Source organism: Puma concolor, chromosome A1 (genome assembly GCF_028749965.1).
Source record: "Puma concolor isolate L17-30 chromosome A1, mPumCon1.1.hap2, whole genome shotgun sequence".
NCBI lineage: Eukaryota > Metazoa > Chordata > Mammalia > Carnivora > Felidae > Puma > Puma concolor.
This window is the reverse complement of record NC_141667.1, coordinates 105520979-105545792: the sequence shown is the minus strand read 5'-3', so window position 1 is coordinate 105545792 and position 24814 is coordinate 105520979. Positions and strand designations below refer to the sequence as shown.

At 43.6% G+C, this 24814-nt stretch overlaps 1 pseudogene; it reads right to left on the bottom strand.

The window, feature by feature from the left end:
• Positions 1–10987: 10987 nt before the first annotated feature.
• LOC147584348 (electron transfer flavoprotein-ubiquinone oxidoreductase, mitochondrial pseudogene) lies at positions 10988–13157 on the bottom strand (annotated as a pseudogene).
• Between the last annotated feature and the right edge of the window lie 11657 nt (positions 13158–24814).

Here is a 24814-nt window from a genome sequence, read left to right as displayed (position 1 = left end):
ATGACTGTCTGATTGTTTTTCTCCACGTTCACGTGTGTAAGATCTTGTTTTCCTCAAGTTCACCATGTGGGTAACATCTTGTGAGCTCAATAAATAGGGAGATGAAAGCCCAGTTTGGGACTCTGGTCTCCTCCTGGACATTAGGCTCTCTTGTAGCAGGATTCTTACACAGAGAGTCGTGACACCGAGGCTTTTCTTTCCAGGAAGCAACTTTATTCCTGCCAGCTCGGCTCAGCTGGGTTTGTACCCAAAGAAGTGAGCCCTGAATGCCATGTGGCATGGGTTTTTTAATACATTTTCTATTTCTTTGTCTCCCCTATATGGTAACACACAAACATGCAGTCTGATGAAGGGGTCTCATGTTTCAAGGTTGTGAGGGATGTTGTCACCTACGCATATAGCCAGGTTGCGTTGAGGGTTTGGGGTTTTTTCCCCTCTCCTTAGGGTGGGGACCCTACCGCACTCCCCTATTCAGTTCTGTGTCCGCTCTCTTGCTGGACAAGAGAGAACTCGAGACTCAGTCTGCAACACATCTCCAAATATCACAATGGGGGCTAGGGTTTTCAGCCCTTAACACTCCTCTCCAGCCTTCAGGAGAGCTACTATTTTTGTGGCAAGGCCACAGTGCCTCTTAGTACAATCACTTTTAAGGTGAAGTGGTTTTGCTTTTTCCTTAAGTGCTGTCACAGGCATTATCTTCGTTCCCAGTTCTCCTCCAGAATTGAATGTCCCCATCTGTGGTTCCATCAGCTGGCCTCATACTTTCCTCTCTCCAGGCAGGCTGCTGTCCTCCATTCATGGGCATATGTCACGGCCTCACTGGCTTCTGCCTGGCATCGGATGTGAAGTGCATGCAGTTACACCTTTTCCTTTTATTCTGGATTAGAAACTCTCAGTTCCACCTGTAGGTAGCGATTTAATAGGAAAACTGACCTACTGAAATAGAATCTCGAGGGTATAGAGTAAATAAGATAATGTCTAGAATGCACCTGGAACATGGCTGGCATCTAATAATGGAAGCTAATAATTATAATTGTTGGTAAGACTTCCCCATCCAATAAAATTAGATTCTCAGTAAACTGTGTCTACAACTTACAATTTACTATCATTCTTAGCATTGGGCTGGACATACGGTAGACCATTGAAAATGAGTTTACTTAGCTTCTAAAGTATTTATTTACAACCTTAATGACTTCCAAAAAAATATTTTATTGTTTTACTTTCATTAGATCTTAGGTACCCACATTGGATTATTCATAATCCAACACACTAACTTCACTGATCCATTGGCCGTTCTATTACATAATTATCCTTTAAAAATATTCTATAACATTTAACATATAACAAATACAAGTATGACAAGATTAAAAAAAAAAGGCCAACATAAAATAGACACAAAACAAGTAGTGAAGGAGGAGGAGAAGGGAGAAGTTATTAAGAATGAAAACAAATCATGTCTAAGGAAAGTTCCAATAATTAAAGGAAAACAGAGCTTCCTATCAGCCAAGCAAAAAAAGAACCACGCTATGGTTTCATAGACTTAATGCTCCAATAAGAGGAACTTGTAGTTCATTGTGAGTTAAGCATCTGCCTTGTCCAGATAATACTTGAGAGGAATCTGCCTACGGGACCTTTGTAAAAACCACAGTAGCTCTTACACAATGTTCTTGATTTAAAAACGTCTGAGAACTATTCCATACAGTGCTTTCTTATTCAAACTGTGGCAGAAGCCTGGTGCTCATCTAGAAAGGAGGTCCTCTGGCTTGGCTCTAAAACCCTGTTCATGGTACCTGTCCATTTCCTAGCACCCTTGGGCAGCACTCACTTTAACATGACTGAAAAAGCTGATCTGCAAAGCTCTTCAAGAGGAAAGGCCAACAAAATTGCAGACCACAGCTCATTCCCTAGACTGTTCCAGGCCAGAATCTCAGTGGTAAATTTCTTTTGCCAATTAACATTACTTTTGGCACATGGGGAATAAACATTAGTGCAAAATGAAAGTTAATGCAACTTTTCAAGAGGTCCTTGTGACATCTGTGGCAGAGGCAGGTCTCAAAGCTATGGGGAACCAGACACTGCCTCCTCTTATCTAGTCGTCAGCTTGGTCTGGTTTGGAGCCCTCCTCCACAGGCAGCTACTTTCTGTTCATCATTCTCCTATGGGATTTCCTAGTTCCAGTTCATCTTTAACGTCACCTTTATTTTTTTTTTTTTTACTTCATCTCTCAAAGATAGATGCCAATGATACATTTTAGCTCAATCACACCCCTGAATCTTTGGAAGTCCAAGTATTCTGGTCTTTTCCTTGGAGACGTGGTGGGGGGCGGGGTTCGGGGAGAGAGCCTTCATCAATACGTAGAACTTTTGAAGAATTTCGGTAAAAATTTTTGAGGACAGGATAGGGTAGAAGGAGGTTCTGACCAGCCTATGATTAAAGGCGTTAGAAGGAAAGGTGTCTCGGGGAATGAAGTGGCTATCGAACCTCAACAGAATTCCACAACATATCCCACCCCTCCCCAGTTCAGAGAAACTGAGGCTAGAAGGGTAGGTCAGCAGGGGATGACGGAAAATATTCAACCATCAGCTCTCCCAAAAGTCACTGAATGTGGAATAGGGAAGATACGCAAAGCAGCACACTAATACAGAGCATTGTCACCATACGGATACTCCACATGAAAAATGCCCTCAAGGTCACATACAATAACATATAGTAAAACATTGGGGAAGTGATGGGTGTTGGATATTTATTTGGTTATAAGTTTATGTGATTTAATTGTTACCTAAGATATAATTTATCTGATTTTAAGTTTGTATCCTTCAATTTTTAATAACAGCCGTGTAGAACAACCAGCTTGCGAAATAAGTGAAAATACAGCAAGTTGAGTTTTGAGTCAGCTCCAGCATAACCGCTGGCAGTCAGAAAGAGCCTTTCTACCAGATATGTAGTGGCATCTCATTGTTGCCTTCATTTGCATTTTCCAGATGACATATGACGTGGGACATCTTTTCACATGCTCACTTGCCATCTGTATATCTCCTCTGGTGAGACGTCTGTAAGGTTTTTGGCTTCATTCTTAGTTGGGTTGCTTTCTTATTGGTGAGTTTTAAGGGTTCTTTGTATATTTCAGATAATAATCCTTTATCAAACATGTCTTCTGCAAATATTTTCTCCCAGTCTGTGGCTTCCCTCTGTATTTTCTTGATAATGTCTTCTGCAGAGCAGAAGTTTTTTATTTTAATGAAGCCGAATTTATCAATTCTTTGAGGGATACTGCCTTTGGTGTTTTATCTCTTGTCTTCTTTAATCTATTTATTTTCCTTCAGGGAGCATGGAATACCTGTGGGATTTTGAAATGTGAAAAGCAAGTATCTAAGGGAGAACAAAAGTAGCACATTTTGATTGGGGGTGTCATACAGGCTTTTAAGAAATACCATGGATAAAGGAGGGGAAAATTTTGAAAGGCACCCAGTTCGAAGCAGGAAGAAATGTGTGGAGGTGAGAAAATGTATGCGTTTGTTCATGTTAATGCTCGGAGTTCAATCACTTACCTGAGTAACCGTCATCTGGAAACCCTCGGAGAGTTTTCAAGAATTCAAAAGCACATTCAGATGGCAGCTTCCAGGTTTCTTCTTGACTTGGCATCTTTTTCCTACTCTCAATCTCCCCATATATCCTTCATCTTTTGTTAACAGTGAACACCGGATACAATACAAGAAAGTCTTACTAAAAGAGACAACTTCACGACCCAGAATTTTCCAGAGCATGCCTTGAGGTCCAAACTCCTTTAGAAACTGTTAATATCTAAGACAGTTTACTTCGGACTATAGCAACCCTGAAACATTCACTGAATGTAAAGGTCATTGTTTAAAGACTTGATCTTTGTCTCCTTGTCTAATTCTTATATCTTCTGCTGGGGAGAAAAAAATCACACAGTGATTTTTAGCTCAAAAGTGTATTTGAAGGACTAAATAAAATAAAATAAAATTTCATGTTATATATAGGCAAAATTGCTTCACACAATTTCACAAGGACCTTCATGAATATTTAATGCACCTTTGAGAGATGACTTCCCTTTTTTTAAATTTAACTTTATTTTTTTATTTTGTAAAATATACATCCAAATTAGTTAGTATATAGTGAAGCAATGATTTCAGGAGTAGATTCCTTAATGCCCCTTACCCATTTAGTCCATCCCCCCTCCCACAACCCCTCCAGCAACCCTCAGTTTGTTCTCCATATTTATGAGTCTCTTTTGTTTAGTCCCCCTCCCTGTTTTTATATTATTTTTGTTTCCCTTCCCTTATGTTCATCTGTTTTGTCTCTTAAAGTCCTCATATGAGTGAAGTCATACAACTTTTGTCTTTCTCTGATTTCACTTAGCATAATAACCTCCAGTTCCATCCACATGGTTGCTAATAGCAAGATTTAATTCTTTTTGATTGCTGAGTAATACTCCATTGCATATATATACCACATCTTCTTTATCCATTCATCCATCGATGGACATTTGGGCTCTTTCCATACTTTGGCTATTGTTGATAGTGCTGCTATAAACATGGGGGTGCATGTGTCCCTTCAAAACAGCACACCTGTATCCCTTGGATAAATGCATAGTAGTGCAATTGCTGGGTCATAGGGTAGTTCTATTTTTAGTTTTTTGAGAAACCTCCATACTGTTTTCCAGAGTGGCTGCACCAGCTTGCATTCCCACCAACAATCCAAAAGACATCCTCTCTCTTCACATCCTCGCCAACATTTGCTGTGGCCTGAGTTGTTAATGTTAACCATTCTGACAGATGTAAGGTGGTATCTCATTGTGGTTTTGATTTGTATTTCCCTGATGATGAGTGATGTTGAGCACTTTTTCATGTGTTGGTTGGCCATCTGGATGCCTTCTTTGGAGAAGTGTCTATTCATGTCTTTTGCCCATTTCTTCACTGGATGGTTTGTTTTTTGGGTGTTAAGTTTGATAAGTTCTTTGTAGATTTTGGATACTAGCCCTTTATCTGATATGTCGTTTGCAAATATCTTCTCCCATTCTGTCAGTTGACTTTTAGTTTTGCTGATTGTTTCCTTTGCTGTGCAGAAGCTTTTTATTTTGATGAGGTCCCAGTAGTTCATTTTTGCTTTTGTTTCCCTTGCCTCCGGAAACATGTTGAGTAAGAAATTGCTGCGGGCAAGATCAAAGAGGTTTTCGCCTGCTTTCTCCTCGAGGATTTTGATGGCTTCCTGTCTTACATTGAGGTCTTTCATCCACTTTGAGTTTATTTTTGTGTTCATTCTTCTGCATGTCGCTCTTCAGTTTTCCCAGCACCACTTGCTGAAGAGACTGTCTTTATTGCATTGGATAGTCTTTCCTGCTTTGTCAAAGATTAGTTGGCCATACGTATGTGGGTCCATTTCTGGGTTCTCTATTCTGTTCCATTGATCTGAGTGTCGGTTCTTATGCCAGTACCATACTGTCTTGATGATTACAGCTTTGTAGTATAGCTTGAAGTCCAGGATTATGATGCCTCCTGCTTTGGTTTTCTTTTTCAAGATTGCTTTGGCTGTTTGGGGTCTTTTATGGTTCCATACAAATTTTAGGATTATTTGTTCTAGCTCTGGGAAGAATGCTGGTGTTACTTTGAAAGGGTGAGAGATGACATTCTTATTTGATAGATGGAACATTCAGGTTCCAGAGGGTTAAGAAAGCATCCCTATAACCACAAAAGGCCCCGAATAGTCAAAGTAATTTTGAAGAAGAAGACCAAAGCAGGAGGCATCACAATCCCAGACTTTAGCCTCTACTACAAAGCTGTAATCATCAAGACAGCATGGTATTGGCACAAAAACAGACACATAGACCAGTGGAATAGAATAGAAACCCCAGAACTAGACCCACAAACGTTTGGCCAACTAATCTTTGACAAAGCAGGAAAGAACATCCAATGGAAAAAAGACAGTCTCTTTAACAAATGGTGCTGGGAGAACTGGACAGCAACATGCAGAAGATTGAAACTAGACCACTTTCTCACACCATTCACAAAAATAAACTCAAAATGGATGAAGGACCTGAATGTGAGACGGGAAAGCATCAAAACCCTAGAGGAGAAAGCAGGAAAAGACCTCTCTGACCTCAGCCGTAGCAATTTCTTACTTGACACATCCCCAAAGGCAAGGGAATTAAAAGCAAAAATGAACAACTGGGACCTTATGAAGATAAAAAGCTTCTGCACAGCAAAGGAAACAACCAACAAAACTAAAAGGCAACCAACGGAATGGGAAAAGATATTTGCAAAGGACATATCGGACAAAGGGCTAGTATCCAAAATCTATAAAGAGCTCACCAAACTCCACACCCCCCAAAAAACAAATAGCCCAGTGAAGAAATGGGCAGAAAACATGAACAGACACTTCTCTAAAGAAGACATCCGGATGGCCAACAGGCACATGAAAAGATGCTCAACGTCGCTTCTCATCAGGGAAATACAAATCAAAACCACACTCAGATATCACCTCATGCCAGTCAGAGTGGCCAAAATGAACAAATCAGGAGACTATAGATGCTGGAGAGGATGTGGAGAAATGGGAACCCTCTTGCACTGTTGGTGGGAATGCAAACTGGTGCAGCCACTCTGGAAAACAGTGTGGAGGTTCCTCAAAAAATTAAAAATAGACCTACCCTATGACCCAGCAATAGCACTGCTAGGAATTTGCCCAAGGGATACAGGAGTACTGATGCATAGGGGCACTCGTATCCCAATGTTTATAGCAGCACTGTCAACAATAGCCAAATGATGGGAAGAGCCTAAATGTCCATCAACTGATGAATGGATAAAAAAACTGTGGTTTATATACACAATGGAGTACTATGTGGCAATGAGAAAGAATGAAATATGGCTCTTTGTAGCAACATGGATGGAACTGGAGAGTGTGATGCTAAGTGAAATAAGCCATACAGAGAAAGACAGATACCATATGGTTTCACTCTTATGTGGATCCTGAGAAACTTAACAGAAACCCATGGGGGAGGGGAAGGAAAAAAAAAAGAGGTTAGAGTGGAAGAGAGCCAAAGCATAAGAGACTCTTAAAAACTGAGAACAAACTGAGGGTTGATGGGGGGTGGGAGGGAGGGGAGGGTGGGTGATGGGTATTGAGGAGGGCACATTTTGGGATGAGCACTGGGTGTTGTATGGAAACCAATTTGACAATAAAGTTCATATATTGAAAAAAAAAAAAGAAAGCATCCCTATGATGGCATGTAAAGAAGGACAATATAATATCTGGTCACAGTAATGATAATAACTGCCACTCATTGTCTTGACTGCTTTGTACTGAGCTCTATGTGCCATATTTGTGTTACCTTATTTAATTTTTTTTGCCTGGAGTTTACAGATGAGGGAGCTGAAGCTTTAACAAGGTTGTATAGAATGTTAAAAACTCATGCAGCCAGTTTGTGATACAGCTGGGACCCAAAACCATGTCTACCTCATGCCGGAGCCTGTGTTCAGACACGAGAAGCCTGTATTATCTTCAATTATATGAAATGTCTTTAGCCGTGTGTCACATCTTAGGGAACAGGGACTCATAACAACCTCGTCCTCAAAGATACAGATTTGGTGACAACAGTAAACAGATTTCAGTGCATCCATTCTAGAATGCCATTCTTCATCCCTGAGCTACATTTCCACCTATCCAAGTGCTCCCCATGGACTCCGATTCCTCTAACCAGCCCTCCCTTTACTCTCCACTCCTTCTCACTGATTTTTCATTACATTTACTTTCTAACACTCTCATTTGGCCTTAAGTTCTATCTTCCATTTCAGTTAGGAATAATTTTCAAATATGAGAAAAGCCACCTAAAAAGTGGCTTCAATAAATATTATCAGAGGGGCGCCTGGGTGGTTCAGTTGGTTGGGCATCCAACTTCAGCTCTGGTCATAATCTCATAGTCCATGAATTTGAGCCTCGTCTTGGGCTCTGGGCAGACTGCTCAGAGCCTGGAGCTTGCTTCAGATTCTGTGTCTCCTCCTGTCTCTGCCCCTCTCCCACTAACACTCTCTTTCTCTTTCTCAAAAATGAATAAATGTTAAAAAAAATGATGAAATAAATATTACTAGAAATCTGGAGGCAGGCAGTTGGGGTCAGTTTGGTGATACAACAATGCCATCCATGACTGAGGTTCCTTTCATGCTTTACATATAGTTTTTTTGGCCTCATCTTTGATGCTTCATGGTCACAAGATAACTCCTCCATATTAGCCATTAGATCCACATTCAAGGCAGGAAGGAGAGGAAGGAATGAGCCCTCTTCTTACACTGGGTCCCTTATAAAGGAAGAGGAAACTTTCCCAAATGCCTTCAGCAGACTTTATATCTCCTTGGCCAAGACTGGGTTATGTGGACATTCCCAGCTTCCAGTGAGGCCAGGAAAGAGAGTACCTCACTTCTTAATCTATAGTGGAAGGTGGGCAAGGAGAAGGTACTAGACTGACTCCTGGGTCAGCCAGTCAATGGTGTTTGCCCCTGTGGCTTCATAGCCCCTTTCAGCTCTTTTCGTTTAATCCTCTGTCATTCCCACACACACCATATATTTCCTGAAGGCAGTGTTTTTAATTTTCTCTTCACTGTGCCCCCTCCCCACTCTCACAAAGGCCTCGGGCACATTAGTGGTATTATATAAATACCTGTGAAATTCATTTATTAAGTTTAAAAAAAAAACCTATAAATATAAGGAGTATTCTTTTTTGACATTTTATTTTTTTTAATTTTGATTGAGACAAAAAGTGAAAGGAAACCTTTGAGAAATCCCATCAAGATTTAAAAAAAAATTTTTTTTTAATGCTTATTTTTTGAGAGAGAGAGAGAGAGAGACAGAGTGTGAGCAGGGGAGGGACAGAGAGAAAGAGGGAGACACAGAATCTGAAGCAGGGTCCAGTCTCCAAGCTGTCAGCACAGAGCCCGATGCAGGGCTCAAACTCACAAGCTGTGAAATCATGACCTGAGCTGCAGTCAGATGCTTAACTGACTGAGCCACCCAGGCGCCCCGGTCAAGATTTGATTGTATTCCACTATTGTGAAAAAAAACCATGCAATTCTCAGAGCAGAAGGGAGGTCGCTGAACCTAACGCTTTCTTTTCTGATTTGGCCACTTTTGCCAACCATTTCCATGATGGCTGACCGCTTACGGAGCCTGCGCTGGACACACCACAGGAAGTCAAGCCTGCATTTGCCTTTTGTTGGCAGAACTAATCACAGGTTTGCTGGGGTGGAAATTTGAAACTATTGGTTAAGGTTGGTTCTGTTACTGCTTTGTCTCAAGGGTAGGCACAGTGAAGGCTCGCAAAGACAATATTGACTTAGCATTCCTGAAACTTTTCTGAGCCCCTTTGCCCAATCCTTAGTCATTGCTCTTTGTAAGTATCCATGATACTTCCTTGCCTTTTCTTTCCCATCATTTGCATTGCCTCCCTACTCGCCCCTGCTCTCAAAATGGCCTTTAAAAAATACATTTTGAAAAATAAATAAATAAAAAATACATTTTGGAGTCATAAGTTCAGTGAACAGAAAGAAATGCTGTGCTGAAAGAAAGCCTGAATTTTAGCCAAAGTCAACGCGTAAGCTGGAAAAGTTCCACCTTACAGCAATATTCTCAGTGATAAAGCTGATGACAATGGCAGTAGCCAGCTTACGGAATGGCCTCTATGATGGTTCCAGGGATTCTTGACCCCTGGTATTTATGGTCCTAGGTAGTCCCTTCCACACTGAATCTGGCTGACCCATGTAACCAGGGGAAGTCTGCACTGGGGGAAACATGCTGGATGTCACGAGAACATTCAAGTAGCCCTGAGAGGTCCATATGGTGAAGAACTAAGGCCTCCTGTCAAAAAAAAAAAAAAAGCCAGCATCAACTTGCCAGCCATGTGAGGACACTGTCTGAGAACCAAATCCTCAACCCCTAGTCAAACCTCAGATGACACAGCCCTGGAAGCTATATTGACTGCAAATTCCTGAGAATTCTCAAACCCCAGCCACTCAGCTTAACTTCCCCCAAATTTCTGACATACTACAATAAACATTTATTGTTTTTTGGAAGCCACTAATCCTAAGACACTACCATACTCATTCTCTCAGTGTTTAATATTCAGCCTTTCAAGTTCAACCTCATAAACCACCTGATACGAGGTAGGAAGAATGGGTACAACAATCTACACTTCACAAACGAGCGTGCACAGGCTCAGAAAGATGAGGCAGGATGGCCAGGATCACATTGCTAATGCATGATAGTGCCTGGCCAAGGACCCTGGTCATCTGACTTCTAGTTTGGGATATTTTCTACCATGGCCCTCTGTTAAACCAGTGGGGTGTAAGGAAAGTAGCAACAGAGCTTTCATTTCATTCCCTTCCCCTGAGTAATGGATCATTGGCGTAACTACTAGACTGAGTAGGGTTCAAGCTGACACCAGCTTAGATCTCTAGCCTCTCACTGGGATCACAGATAATTCACCTATTGCCCTGGGCATCCTGAGCACAGGAGCCATGCTACCTGAGCTAGGTGATGGAAATGTACATGCTATCTCCAAATTAAATTTCTTTTCCTTCTCCTTCTTTAGCCTCAGCCTTCCTCTGGACATCTTTGTCTCTCTCCAAAGAAGGTTTTGAAGTCAGACGGAAAGATGATGACTCAGGTTGCTTCCTCTTAGCTCACAGTTCCCATTGGAATATGCCATTCTCACCCAGTTCAAGAGCTTCCCAGCTATTTGGAGCCAAGCTTTGGGTAGAGAAGAAGCCCCCATGCTTTCTATGATTTCTTTTTTCCACATTCTCCCCATCATAGCTTCTTTCCAATGCTACCTCCATTTCCAGAAGAACCCAGTTTCCAGGAGATAGGAAATGGCACTTGGCCACAGGATCGGGCTCACACTTTGTAAATCCCTGATTAGAGGGCAGCTCTCAAGGCTTTGTTTTTTTTTTTTTTGTTTTTTTTTTGTTTTTTTTTTTAGGTGTAAGTATAAAATTTTTATTTCGTTGATAATTTTATGAACATTCTGATCAGTAATATGTGGTAAGATAGTTTGACAACCTGTTGACTTCTAAATGCTTAGTTAGCTTGACATACATTTTAAAGAAACTCTCACAAGTGCCTGCAAATGAAATCAGTTGCAGTTTACATTCCATTGTAAGCAGGTCCTCCACCGCCTTCAGGTACCACCCAGTTAATATTCTGACTTGGATCTTTAATATCACATGTTTTACAATGCACACAATTCTGAGCATTTATCTGTAACCGAAATCCATCACCTTGTTCCAAAGGTATAAATTCATAAACTCCTGCAGGGCAAAATCGCTGTTCTGGTCCATCATATATTGACAGATTTTTGTTTACAGGAATACTGTCATCCTTTAAGGTTAAATGTGCTGGCTGGTCATGTTCATGATTAGTACCACTTAGGGCCACAGATGACAAAAGGTCAAAGCTGATCTGTCCATCAGGTTTTGGATACTCAATAGGTGTGCAGTCCTTGGATGGCTTGAACTGATCAGAGTCAGAACCTTTATGTTTTAGAGTCCATGGCTCCATTCCTCTAAGTATCCAGTAAAAGATTCCAGTGTAAATCATCCCTCCATATACACCCAGTATTCCATGGCAGGATGGTCTTATATTTCTAACAGAATATAGCTCTTTCCACACCCATGATTTCTTCAAATTGTCCTCATACTCAGTTACGTGAAGTCCTATTGTCTTTGATTGGAGATTTTCACCAGTTAGTTGATTAAAAATAGATTCTGCTGCCAAAATTCCACTTTTCATTGCTGTGTGGGAACCTTTGATCTTGGGAACATTCATGAAACCAGGGCTACAACCAATTAGTAAACCACCAGGAAAGGTGAGCTTTGGTATAGACTGAAAGCCACCTTCATTCAGAGCTCTGGCTCCATATGCAATTCTTTTTCCACCTTCCAATGTCGGCCGAATGCTGGGATGGTGTTTCCACCTCTGGAACTCTCTAAATGGGCTCAGATACGGATTCTGGTAGTCTAGACCAACCACAAAACCAAGAGCTACCAGAGGTTCACCTTCATTTAAATGGTAGAGGAAAGAGCCTCCATAAGTATGTCTGTCCAAGGGCCAACCAACAGTGTGATCTACTCTTCCAGGTTTCCACTTCTTTTCATCAATAATCCATAACTCCTTGAGTCCAATTCCATAGGTTTGGGGATCACAGTTGGCTCTCAAATCAAACTTCTTATATAGTTGCTTGGCTAGATGTCCATGGCAACCCTCTGCAAAAATTGTAACTTTGCCATGTAGTTCTAGTCCTCGCTCAAATGTTGTCTTTGGGGCACCATCCTTTTGTATCCCTACATCGTTAGTGGCAATCCCCTTTACACTACCATCTTCATGAAAAAGGACCTCAGCAGCAGCATAACCAGGGTATACTTCAACACCAAGGGCTTCTGCTTGTTCTCCCATCCAGCTTACTAAATGTCCCAAGCGGACAATGTAATTGCCATGATTATTCATTGGAAGACCTGGAAGAATTGGCACTGGAATTCTGTATTTCTCCGTTAAAATTCCAAATCTGTCTTCTGTTACGGGAGTGTTAAGTGGAGCTCCCTTCTCCTTCCAGTCTGGGAATAATTCTTCAAAAGCACGTGGATCCAGGCAGGCCCCTGAGAGAGTATGAGCTCCTATTTGAGCAGCTTTCTCTACGAGACACACACGGATGTCCTTTTCATGTTTAGTAGCCAGCTGCTTTAGACGGACTGCTGCAGAGAGTCCTGCGGGGCCTGCGCCAACGATAACTACATCTGCTTCTTCCGCAAACCTCTCCATGTTCACTCCTTCCCATCGCTTGTCTTTATCCCGGGGATAAATAGTATAGTGGGTAGTAATTCGAGGTACAACAGAAGTTGAAGACCATCTTGTACCACACAGAGGTAGATAACTTTTCTTAATTTTTAAGGCATGAAAGCACTGATATGCCGGGCAGGACAGCTTGGCTAGCGGCACCAACATATTCACTGTTCCCAGGACTGTCGGTGGGACACAACGGAAGGGCTGTCTGTGGCTCGCCGCGGGCGCTGGACCTCTAGGCCGCGGGGGGCGCCATCACCTGCCAAGAAGGACCAACACCTCCGCTGAAGTTTGCCTAGAGTTCGGCCCAACACTGTGGCTTCCTCAAGGCTTTGGATGTGAAACATGTTTTCCCAGTTTGGACCATAGCAAAGAGAGAAGGCACGTAGGGGTAAGAGCTTTAAGCATCCCTGTCTGCAGGACTATAAAACAGGAATTTAGTTGAGTAGAGTGTTAGCAAACCATTTCAGCTAAATTTTCCTTTCTGCCATTGGATACTCCCCTCATGGCAGAGAATGATCAGCCACACCCTCTGCGTCACTCAAGGTCATATGCCTCACTGGTCTACTAGTCCACAGGAAGGCTGGACTCCCTGTTTACAAACACAAAGGGGGAGCAGCTAAGATCAAACGAGACTTCTGCTTTTCTAAAGCTTTTGTATATTTATAGGCTTTCATAGTTGGACACATTCTTGGAAGTAATATAGCTCAACCATTGCATTTTACTAAACAAGACACATCTGGGGTTGACAAGAGGCCTGTGGCACTGTGTCTTCTGCTTGTTCCCCACACATGGTATGGCCTTCCCTATAACCTACTCACCTTGCCAACAGATAACTCAGAATAGGTCCTTTTCTGTCATCCCTCTACCTGAAGCTCACAGTATGGGGAATGACCACATGAAAGTTTGGGAGTAACCTACCCTTAGGACCTCCTCAATGGGAATCTGCTATAATATTCTGGAACACAACACATTTACTAAAAAACTGTCACTTAAACTCTTGGTGACCCCTCTGATTTCTTCTTGATCTGTGAAATGGGTTCAATAATAATACCTGTTTCATGCAGGGTTAGGAGAATTAAATGGAAACAAACAAACCTATGTAAAAAACAGCTCAGTGGGGCACCTGGGTGGCTCAGTTGGTTGAGTATGTGACTTCGGCTCGGGTCATGATCTCACAGCTTGTGGGTTCGAGCCCCACACTGGGCTCTGTGCTAACAGCTCGGAGCCTGGAACCTGCTTTGGATTCTGTGTCTTCCTCTCTCTCTGCCCCTCCTCGCTCACGCTCTCTCTCTCTCTCTCCTTCGAAAATAGATATTAACAAAATTTAAAAAACAAAACCAACGGGGGTGGCTGGGTGGCTCAGTCGGTTGAGCGTCAGATTTCGGTTCAGGTCATGATCTCACGGTTTGTGAGTTCGAGCCCCGCGTCGGGCTCTGTACTGACAGCTCGGAGCCTGGAGCCTGCTTGGGATTCTGTGTCTCCTCTCTCTGCCCCTCCCCCGCTTGTGCTCTGTCTCTCTCTGTCTCTTAAAAATAAATAAATAAAGGTAAAAATTTTTTTTAAAAATTTACAAAAACAAAACAAACAAACAAACTTAGCTCAGTGCCTGGCATGCAGAGAGTGGCCAGGGACTGTAGCATTGATAAGAAACAATCACACGGAGAAGACATCTCTGTGGAGTAGTGAAGATGTACCAAGGAGGAAGAGTCATACAAAGAGCCATTACTCAGAGCATTTATCAAAAGTTGTTCTAGGCAACACAATATTACAAGAGGGCTAGATCAGGCCAAGGGGAAAAGAGAGGCCCCTGTAAGGGGAGGATCCGAGGAAGCAGCCAGCAGGTGGGAGAAGGCAAGCAGACCAAATGAACGAGAGGGGGAAAAGAAACGGAGAACCAGGCCGACACGTTTACATTTTAACTCTCCGGGGCAGCTGGAAGAAAGCCTTTATCCTCCTAACCACCCTGAGAAGGTGGCCTTAGGTAAGCCCTGTGAGGAAGAAGGAAGGGATAAAGGAAACACGCACGACTGATGGCAGTGAAATCCTTGGGCTACCCACCTATTACCAGGCTCTCTGGAAAGCAGTCACTGGGCTGGGACCCACCAACAGGCCCTCGTATCGTTGGAGTTCCCCACTCACTCTCTCTCAGCCTTAACATTCCACTTCCCTGGGGGCTGCTAGACAGATGCCAGGGGCAGCCGTGGGCTCCCGCCTGGAACCATGCAGAATCCCATTCCTCCTTGCCCACTTCTGCAAGCAACACTCCAGGCTCCTCCACTTACCTCAGTGACATTTTCTCCCAGGAGGACAGCTGGAGCAAGCAAGCCTGAATGGATGGCTTCTTTGTTGAAAAGCCCTTAGGGGCGTTTGTGGGTAGTGACCAGGCCTTAGCACCAACTTGCTAAGTAACTTTGGGCAGGTAACTTAGCCGTAGACGCCACATCTATAAAATGAGACTTATGGCTGCTGTTATCCCAGGGAACAGGTTTGGATCAGGAAAATGTTAAAAGAGATTGCCACAGGACAAGGTGGCAGTTAATTGCAAGCCATTCTGATGTAACTAGGACTCTCTGGTGGGCAAAAAAGTAAAAGAGAGGAAAAAGAGAGAAGTGGAGCAGAGGGAAGAGAGGGGGGAAGGAGGAAGGAAGGACGGACGGAAGGAAGGAAGGGAGGAAGGGAGGGAGGAAAGGAAGAAAGGAAAGAAGGAAGGAACGAACGAAGAAATGTTTTTAAAATGCTAAGGTAACTGCGATGTAAGTGGAGTCATTCCTACACTATAGCCTGAGGGGAAAGAAGACATTGGCTTTCTACTGCCAAGAAAACCTAAAGAATGACGGACATCGAAGGACTTTAGAGGGGAAGGTGAGTAAATTCTGCCCAAGACTCATTCTGTACATTCCTGCTCTTAGGACCATCTCCCTGCCTGGCTTTGCAACAATTTCTAGGGTCACCCTGAAGAGTTTGGGATATGTGAATTCATTTATTTGCTCGGAGAACCAACTAGCTCAATGGAATAGATAAGCCAAGAACATGGTGTGGTTTGCCTGGAAGAAGCGATGCCTCCTCAGAACTTTTTCGTGCTCTATATAAGTGGTTCTCGAGATGTGTTTCTGCAGGAACTTGTAAGAAAGTCATATCCTTGGACCCCACTGAGACTTACCAAATTGGAAATTCTGGGGATGGGACCCAGCAATCAATGTTATAATAAGCCATCTGGGTGATTCTCATGTTTGGCTAAAGTTTGAGAACCATTGGTCAACACCAGTGTTCTTGAAACTTTAACCTACCTACAAAATACCTAACAGTGTGTTAATCTGTAGGGTTTGATTCAGAAAGTCTAGGTGAGGCCCGAGACATCTAATGAACTTCTAGCTCCTTATGCCCTGGTGTCCGGACAGCACTTTAACTAGCAGAGCTCCACATCAGTGATTCATGTAAGAATTCACAGGAAAATCATCCAGGGAGATTTATAGACTATCAGGGCTCAAGCCCACCCACAGAAATGCTGATTCAGTTGGTTTAAGGTTGCATCCCAGCACTGCACTCAGAAAAAAGAAAAAATCTTCGAGGTAGTTCTGACTAGGGTGAAACCTGTTGCCTACACTTTCAACTTTATTGCATTTGATTTACAATACTTGAAGTCCTGTTTGTTTTACATTCGCTCAGGAGTGTACTGGGTCATTGTAAATGCCTGTCCATGAGGTGGCTTAGTGACACAAGTGTGGGGAGAACAGAGGCATTTCAGAAGGGTGGGAAGACAGTAGAAGTTCTATGCAGTTGGGAGGCGGGAGGTGCTGATGCCACACCATGGGTGTTTCAAGTCTTATCTGGGGTTGCCCCATGTTTCTTTGAGGATCACAGGGAATTTTTCAGTTGTAGGAGGTGTCAGGAAACAGTGGGAAAGATGGAAATGGGCAAAAAAAGGTGATTGGGTATCTGGGATAGTACACTGGGTTATCTCTGCCTTTCAACGAAACCACAACTCTTGTCAATTGTAGAATACAAATAGTGATACAAACCATTTTCTTCGTAGAAAGAATGTACAGGCAGATTATGAGGAGATGTACTCAATTAATGTTCTATATTGACAATTTTATATCAATTGATTAAATTCATTTCAGGATTCCTGAGGGCCTATGTATATTGTTTTTTTTTTTTTACGTTTATTTATTTATTTTGAGAAAAAGAGAGAGAGAGCAGGGGAGGGACTAAGAGAGAGAGGAAGAGAGAGAATCCCAAGCAGGCTCTGCACTGTCAGCACAGAGCCCAGTGTGGGTCTTGACCTCACGAACCATGAGATCATGACCTGAGCTGAAATCAAGCATCAGATGCTTAACCAAGTGAGCCACTCAGGAGTCCCTATTGTATGGGTTTTTAATTAATCTTTGCAACAGTTGTGTCATGTGACCAGCTCCTTAATTAATTAGTGAGTTAAATAACATCTCTGACATGTTTATTTTATATTGGCAGAGGGTCATGGTTTTACCACTATAAAAAAAAAAATCAGTTAACGAAGGGAATGAGCTTCCCTGGGGAGTGTGGTGACATAATAGAGATTTCTACTCCATCATCCAGGACCTCTGAATATACTTACCTTCCTTGGTAAAAGGGACTTCCCAGGTGTGATTAAGTTAAGGCTCCTGAGATAGGAAGGTTCGCATGAATGACTTGGGGGAGAGTAGCAATGTGGCCACAAGGGTCCTCATACGAGGGAGGGAGTCAGAAGAACCACAGTCAAAGAGAAGATAGGACAAAGCAGAGGTCAGAGAAATGGGCAGGTGGGGTCCCAAGCCAAAGAGGCAGGATGGCTTTACAGGAAAAGGCAAGGGAATGGGTTCTCCACCAGGTTTTCCTGAAGGCAGCTCTCCCTTGACGGTAGAGCTGTTTGTGATCTGACCCCCGGAACTGTGAGATAACTACCTTTATTGTCATTTGTTACAGAAGCTATGGAAAGACGAAGACAGCAGGGATCAGAAGGCTGCTCCGTGTGCCCCTCCAGGTGATGAGCTATAAGGGAGTGTCTACTGCTCGTCTGGACATACGATGGCGCATCAGGAACTTCTGCTCTGGATTTCTATGGCAGAAAGGAGGAGTCCTCACTTCCCATGCCCCCTCCAGCCTTCCTCTGGCTTGGTGTCCCAGCTTCCCTGGCTGAAGCCACAAATGCAACCCCACTTCTATCGACCTTTGAGTTAATCTCCGCTTCTTTCCCCTCTCTCTCTCCTACTTGCCAAATCATGACACTGCTGAGGTTTAAACCCTCCGCGCTCAGGGGCCCTCAGAAACACTCCTCAACCTGATCTCACCCTCTACAGCTGGCCATTGGTCTTGGAACGTTTTTGGAAGGATACCTAAGGACAGAGACACGAGGGACTTGCTGAAGGCCGGCAAGTAGCCAAGCCTGACCTGTCCCCCCAAGGGGTTCAGCAGCTCCGGCCTGATGCCTTATTTGACGAAAATTTCTCAACATGCGTGGAGGCACTGCAAAGAGCCCAAATGCACAATGCCACTTGGTCCCTGACCTCGGTCTTCGTGTTCTCTTACCCAAAAGTCAGGTACTTTCTCTTACTCTTCTAAACACTCTTTGAGCTTCAAAGTTTTCCACTTCTCCCCGTTTACCAAAGCAGCTACAGAAGCACCTTCCTGCCGTGTCAACTGCCCAAAGGAGAGAATTGCAGAGATTCAAGTCCTTGACCCTTGGGCATTCACAATCTAAGACATGGACAAGCTAGGACATATTAAACCTAAACACGAAATGCTGAAGAGATAAAAAAGAATGGGCCCATTTAAATCAAGGATAAGTGCAGGAAAGGTGAGGAGCCAGGCTGAGGAGCTGGGCGTGGGAGGGAGGAGGGCCCGCAGTTCCAAGCCTGGGCAGGAAGAAGTGAGAAGTTATCTCCGTTCCAGTGGTCAGGGCTGACAAGAGTTTTGTGAAAGGGTGGCATTTCATGGACGTCAAAGAACCTCTTTGCAGGGCGTAGTGAGTAAGAGAAGCTGTTCTCCAGACACCTGCAGTGTGATGGGTCCCCGGGAGGACAGCCTTAAGGGGGTGGGGGGTGCGGGCCTGAAAAACTTCAGAGCAGAGTGAGTCAGCAGACGCTATTTGCTCCTAATAAGAGCCCTGCAGACAGACCTCTCCAGGAGAAACAAAATGAAGTTCCAGCTGTATCAGCTATTATGGTTGATTTTCAGCCAATTGCACCTAGAGTGAGCTGCAAAAGGTACCAATTAGCTGTTTTGATTTAGCAGCAGTCAGGAAAACAACCCCTAAGCTCGGCCTATCTCCAATCTTCACTTGTCATTTTCCCCAGCTAGACAAGTGGAGAGACAGCACCACACGAAACCCCACTGTCCCAGGCCTGTGAATTGCACATGCCCACCACAGGCGAACGGCAGGACTATGCCGGGGCCTGAGCGAATTCATCGGGAGTTGCCAGACTGTTCTCCTTCCTACTCTCTAGGAGGGGGCATGTTTCTACACACGTGAAGACTTAGGAGAGGAAGGCTAATGACAACACGTTAGTGAAACAAACCTGTTTTGAAGCAGGCACATTAACCAGGAAGCTTCATTCTTTCTCACCCACAAACACACGCACGTGCACAAACATGGAGTTCCTTTTTCCCTGTCAGCTCACAGGAAGCACAACCCATGGACTCTCCTTTTTTGGCATGGTGAATCAGGATGCAGTAGGGGTGAAGTGTCGGGGTGGCTAGAAAGACTTTCCCAAACTCCCTTGTCAAGAATCTCTGTGTGTCTTATCTGCTTGTAAAAAAATTTTTTTTCTTATCAAAGTAAGACATGAATGTCACTTAAAAAGTGAAATAATAATGGATAGGGTGTGTTGTTGAATGCCAGAATTGTACTAGGTACTTTACAAGCGTTATCTTACTTAATTCTCAACCCCCCCTGCGTCATGTCAGTCCCATTGTACTGATGTGAAAACGGAGGCACACAGATCATAAGTAACTTTCTCAAGGTCACCATGCTACGTAGCAGTGGCATTAGAATTTGAACTTCAACAGTTTTTCTCTGGCATTAGTACATTTAATATTACGGTATTCTGCTTCAAGAAAGTTTATAATAAAAGATTAGAGTTTAGAGTCTTGGGAAAAAAAAGCAGCAGATTCCTAACTCTCTCTCCCTCTCACACTCTCTTTCTCCTCATTGTCCTACTCCTCACAAGCATCTACTTTTAACTCTCTGAGGGTGTGTCTTTGGATATTTACTACTATAGTTCTAAATGATATTCATATAATTCTATCTCTTGGTTTTTAATTTTGGAAAATCTACGTAATTCTCACAATGAGCATTTTCACTCTTCATATTCTTTCAATATAATTATAATCATAATTTTTGGTTAAATTCATACTCAGTGTTTTCATTTTTTGATGACTATTCACTTCTAAGCCAAATAACGTACACTATTTACATTCCCTAGACTGTATAACTTTTTGTGTTTCCTGAAGTTAATTATTACCTAATTTTTTATTTGCTTAGTTTTTTTTTTTTAATCAATGGCAAAATCTTTCCATGTGTCTCTGTAGCTGTGCACCATGGCTTTCAATACCTTTTCTCATATCCCCAAACCCCTCAGATAACTGTAAGTTTCAATGCCCCTCCCTGGAGACATTCCTCCCAGAGTCCTCTGTTCTCCTGCTCCGCTTTGGGCTGGCTGTTCTCTGTTCTTGTTGCACAGCTGTTGTGCAGGGACTTCCCCATGCTATCATCCAGGGAATTCCCTTCGTCTCCTTCCTGTGTGGATCTCCTGTTTCCTAAAAGCCTGTCTTCCTCCTTCTTAGTTTATACCCTCTTTTGGTCAGTACATCCTCTAATAGTTTCCAGGAAAAGTGGGTAGGGTAGTTATTTGGAATCCAGGGGATCCCAAAAAGGAGGCCACATGGCTTGTGGTTCCTGTGAGCCGAGAGGGCGAGAAAAAAGAACTATGTGTGTATGTGTGTGTACGCGTGCGTGTGTGTGTGTGTGTGTGTGAGAGAGAGAGAGAGAGAGAGAGAGAGAGAGAGAGAGAGAGAAAGAAGCTTCCTGGTTAATATATCTAAAAACAGGTTTGTTCTGCTAATATTTTGTTATTAGCCCCCACATCTTTTCTCAGCCTTTCCCACCCAATCTTTTCCCATTTTTTATAATACCTGGTATCTCCAATTTTGATGGCTTTCCAGAGTCCTAGAGGTGAATTGACTTGATTTAGTTCTTCTTCTGTAGACCTTTAGTTTCGACCCTATACTGTTTTACTAAGTCATTTACCAAGTTTCCATCTTCCTTTTGTCCCCAGATCTCACGTTTCAGGGTTTTATTGGGGCTCTAGTAATGTGGATGACAGTGTTGCTGTTGCCTGTAATTCTTGTTGTTAACGGGATGAGTTTTGAGAGGAGATTAAGCCATTGTTACTCAGCTATTGTTAAGCCCCATGTCCCTTGATCATTGGGTGTCCTACAGAGCTGGTATCAGGCAAGGTGGGATCATAAGATGATCAATGCTCTTTACTCAATAAATGTCCCACAGGGCCAGTTTGTTATTATCTTTCTGGTCAATTGATGTCCTGAAGGCCCAGGAATTGGGATCGTTTTGTCAAACTTCAAGGCTCAGGCTTGCTTTTGCCCAGCTGCATGACTACTTTGAACCTGGTGAGATGCCATTTCTTAATCCTTGGACGAATGACGACCAAACTTTCAAGCGCCTAACAATCAGCCAGGGTACTTGTTTAAAAGAGAGAGAAAGATATAGACAGACAGACAGAGGCATAAAGAGAGAGACGCAGAGAAGAAAGAAATTCCCAGGGCTTCTGAATCAGCAGCATCCCAGAGTTGACCTTTTTAGAAGTACCCAGGCAAGAGACTTCACTCTGATCAGCACTATGACAACCTTCATCACACGCAAATCAGAGGTACCAGGCTCTCCTTACAGTGCTGTCTGTCCTCGCTTTTGTTCTCCTTCCTGATTGATAAAAAAACTTAAGTTGCAGCCCAAGGTACTTTACTCGTAAAATAGTTACCTGGCAGTCTTGTTCTGTCACCACACGACAACCTGTTCTTGCATATAATTATCTACAGTTCCTAAGTCATGAATTGATTCTAGTGCCTGAACCCACCCAGTATCCCCCACAAACACTGAGGAAGCTCGAGAAGTAGTAATCAACAAACACCGACTGAGCACTTGCTACGTGCCAAGCATTATTCTAAGTGCTTTACGGTTACCTACTTAACCACACAACGCTACGAGGGACGTACCATTTTCATTCTCATGTGAAAGGTAGGGAAAGTGATGGTTAGTTGAATACCTTGCCCAGATCACACAGCCAATAAGTGGAAGAACGGGAAGTGACTGAAATATGACGCGCTGCCGACATTTTCAACAATGATCACAAGAGCTGAAGAAGCACAGGACCCACGCAGACCTCAGCGACTTCCACCCCTTGGCTTCTTGACCTGCACGCGGGTGTCCCTGGCAGCACACAGGTGCCCAGGCCTGTGAGCGCCGCAGGGTGGCGCTGGCAGCAGAGACCGTTACAAGTGCCCAAACACACCTGCATCCACGACAGTTATGGGGTGACAACACTGAGAGGGAATCCACAAATCTGCCTCGGCTAGAGCTTAAGGGTCCCCGCAGTTGAAGCTTCCCAAACATAAGGTTATTAGTCTCATAAAAGCGGTGGAAACGGTGGCTGAAACAAAGGACAGGACAGGTCAGAGTCTAATCATGGGGGTCATGTGACAGCGAAGCAAATCTTCTGGAGAACAAAGTAGACTCTTTCCACACAGCCCTTTCCCCATTTGAAAAAGGCATGTAATAAAAGCATACGTGGGGTGCCTGGCTGGCTCGGTCGGTGTAACATGCGACTCTCGAGCTCTGGGTTGTGAGTTCGAGCCCCTCCCTGGGTGTAGAGATTACTTAAAAAATAAAATCTTACGGCACCTGGGTGGCTCAGTCGGTTGAGCGTCCAACTTCAGCTCAGGTCATGATCTCACGGTTTGTGAGTTCGAGCCCTGCGTGGGGCTCTGTGCTGAGGGCTCAGAGCCTGGAGCCTGCTGCGGATTCTGTGTCTCCCTCTCACTCTCTGCCCCTCTCCCACTTGCTCTGTCTCTCTCTCTTTCTAAAAAAAATAAATAAAAACATTTAAAAAATAAAATAAAATCTTAAAAAAAATGGGGACCTATTTAGTAAAGTTTGTGAGGATTAAATGAGCTGATACGTAAATGGCATCACATAGCACCCGGAACCAAGTAGCCATTCAATAAATGTTAGCTATTACTATTAAATCTCTTTTTTTCTCATTCAAGTCTAGGAGCCTGATGGAATGCTTCATAAGAGCAAAGAGATCAGCGATACTGTTGAATTTTACTTTATTTCCCTAATTTGCTCTCCACTTTAACCAAATACAAGATTGTCTTTTCCTCTCGAAAATGAGAACTATCATGATTTATAATAAAATAAACCATCAAATCAGCCTTCTATAACCACTGTGGCTGAAGAAATCCCCTCTGCCCTTCAGGAGCACAGTCTACTCACATTACTGACTGGATTCTGGAACACACAGAAGCCATATGTCTGGCCTTCTTCTGAACAAATGCCTCTCCCCACACACGTCCTCTCCCCTTCCCTACCCTGGTTGTGAGATCCTTAGGGTTCTTAGAGAACTCGTTTTGTGTTTCTTCTGAATGTTACCCGACATTGTTTTGTGATGAAAGAGAACTGTTACCCCGAGGATATTCTTGTCCAACACCAAAAAGAAAGTACAAGCACCAGTCACTCTTTCTAGCAACCTAGGCTGACCCGTGTGACCTGCGGCCTGCCCCGAGCACCACGAGAACCCTGGGGTCGGTTTAGCTCCAGTTAGGCAGAAGCCTCTGCCTCTGGCCGAATGCGCGGGAGACTGATACTGTTGGCCGCCTTCCCCCACGCCAGGCCCTCTCACGTGACCCGCTGTACTGCATCCTATAGGTTGTCTTTCGACCCGGCCGGCAAGCCAGCCCCACCTGATGATGTTTCCAATGGCATCAGTTGCGCCAAGCAACTGCGCATCAGTTGCACAAGCAAGAGCTTGTCCAAAAAGCCTTTGGGGCTCAAATCCAAGAGTCTCCCAAACTACCCCCAAACCACATCTAGCACTTTTCCTCTCATGTCTCCTGCATGAACCCTCTATTCCAGCCAGAATGCCCTGTTGATCGCATCTCCTTCTCACCTGCTCCATGCTGCACGTGGTGCTCCCTATGACCGACCTCCTCTCCTAAAGAACAACAGGGCTATGGAAAACCCCACTTCCTCCCCGAGGATTCCGTGCACCCGAACACACGGACATCTGCCCTCTCTTGATTGGCTGTAGTTAATTACCATCGCATTGCTGCCTTGTTTGGCCCTTGTATTTTTTACCTACAGATGTTTTATTGCCCCTAAACATAACGTTTGAGTGCTTGCTCTGTGCCCCTTACTTTATAAATGACTAATTACAATTTAAAAATGCCTAAAATTGTTAATTTTCACAAGACACTTGTGAGGCAGGTCCTGTCGTTAGCCCCACATTAGGTTGGAGAGCGGGGATAGACAGAGCTAAGGCAGGTCACCGGAGGTTGGTAAGTTGTGGGGGCAGATGTAATGCCTATGTGCTTAACCACTGTGCCGTGCTCTGCACACAACAGTCACTCAATAAATATTTGCTCATCAATTAATTGTTGATTTTCCCACCCCTCCTCTGACCCAGTCCCGCCTACACCACCTTCCAAAAGAAAGCCGGCTTGGGAAAACGATCAAACATCTTGATGATGTTGACCTCCTTGGGAGAAAAGTGTTCCCAAAATAGATGAAATGGTGTTATTTTGATTCTTGCATTTCATCACTATGGTTTGTGATTCCACCCTGAAATTCTTCGTTGTCAGAACCCGTAGATAGATAGCCTGTTGCAAAGTTGTTATTTTTGATATCAGAAGGTTGGGGATGTTTCTATTTGAAACATTGTCT